Below are 1984 nucleotides of genomic sequence, written 5' to 3'. Positions count from 1 at the left end.
CCCGAAATGTCTGCTGCCAGCCGCTTTAACGGACGCAGGAAGGCGCTTCAATGTCCCGTCTCACAGCGTCGCAGCTCGCACCGGCGCGACTGATGTCTTGGGTAGACTCCTGTTGCTCTCGTGTCGGCCGCGAAGCCACTACCCCTCGCTATACGGCGCGGCCCACTGGACTCACGTGGCGACCTCACATGCACCGACGCTCAAGGCGGACAAGTCATCTTGTGTCTCAGTGAGCGACCGACCAACCGATCGACCCAGCCGCCGATGACCGTTGCCTGAGCAACTCGAGCAGACTGGCGGCCTAATGCGCAGACTCAAATGCAGGAACTAAGCCCCCGACCATTCGTTGCGTTCTCTCACTGGGCCACAAATTCGGACGAGAGACAGGCTAGCAAGCTGGGGACGAGAGACTGACCCCAGACTGACTCCAGACTCACCCAGACTGACCGCAGACTGACCGACTGGCGAACTGATAGCGCCCTTTAAATGCTCGTGAACAGGCAACCTTTCCCACCAGAGGGAGTCACCAAAGCTGCGACTGACACAGCGGCGCCATCGCCAGAAATTGAGGGCAACTGCTTCACAGTACGTGCTGCGGAGCGCTCTTCAAAACAGCAATTTTTACCACGGCTCAAACACAAAGAAAATTTCCCAGTTACAACGATTACATTCCAGTGGAACGGCAGTTTCTGAATCTCCTATCACATACAGATGCACAATTCGTCTAGCCTGAGCTCATAAGAGCGTGAGAAAAATTTAAGCCGATTCCTCTACTCGGATATAGGGGTAAAACCGTTTTTATCCGTTGTTCTACTCATTCGATTATTAAAATACAATTACCACGCTGTTGTCGAATTATATCTACCGATGTGCAAAGAAGTGCTGAGAAAATTAGATTACGAACTGAGACACGGAAAGTAGTAGAGGAATTTTGCTATTTGGGGAGAAAAGAAACTGCTGATGGCAGAAATACAGAGTATGTAATATAGAGACTTAGAAAAGAAGAAAAAAAATCTGACATAGGGAAATATACTCTAAGAACAAATATGAACACCATGAAGGAATTTCCGAATGGAACGGAAATAGGCGGATGAGATGCACATGTACAGACAGAGAAACGATTACAATTTCAGAAAAATTGGATTATTTATTCAAGAGAAAGAGGTTTAAAAATTGAGTAAGTCAATAACGAGTTACTCTATCTCTGGCCTTTACACAGGCAGTTATTCGGCTTGACATTCATTCATAGAGTTGTTGGATGTCCTCCTGAGCAATATAGTGCCACAATCTCTCCAACTGGCGCGTTAAATAGTCAAAATGATAGAGGCCCCTGACCATAATGCTCCAAACGTTCTCAAATGGGGAGAAATCCATCACCTTGCTGGCCAAGGTAGAATTTGGCAAGCAGGAAGGCTAGCACTAGAAACTCGCCGTGTGCTGGCGGAAATTTTCTTGCTGAAATGTAGTCCTCGTTGACTTGCCATGAAGGGCAACAAAACGGGAGGTAGAATACTGTCGCTGGTCATCGTGGCTTAGTTCCGAGCGGAACTCATCATTGAAGACAATTCAAGTCCAGTCAGTGAGCTTCGGTGACGAAGACGTGTATGGAGACGCCTTGGACAGAGAAGGGATATCAGACTGAGTGTCGCCCTCATACAGTCCGACAAATCGGAGTGATCGGCCGGAGCGTCATTTACTTTCGTAGCAGGACGCCTTTGGTTGTCATCAGCGGCATCCTTACAGCGCAGCAGTACATCAACGATATTCTACGCTTCTTTTTGTTGCCCTTCCTGTCTAGCCATCCCGGGCTTATGTTCCAGCAAGACGATGCGCATCCACACACGGCTAGAGTTTCTATTGCTTGTCTTCGTGCCTTGGAAACCATACCCAGCCGCTCAAGGTCACCAGATTTCTCCCTAACTCAGATATTTGGAGAATTACGGTCAGGGTAGAACCACGTCGGGATTTTGATAATTTAACGCGC

The sequence above is a fragment of the Schistocerca gregaria genome, chromosome 7, assembly GCF_023897955.1.
Source record: "Schistocerca gregaria isolate iqSchGreg1 chromosome 7, iqSchGreg1.2, whole genome shotgun sequence".
NCBI classification, from domain to species: Eukaryota; Metazoa; Arthropoda; class Insecta; order Orthoptera; family Acrididae; genus Schistocerca; species Schistocerca gregaria.
This window is presented reverse-complemented; position numbering follows the sequence as displayed.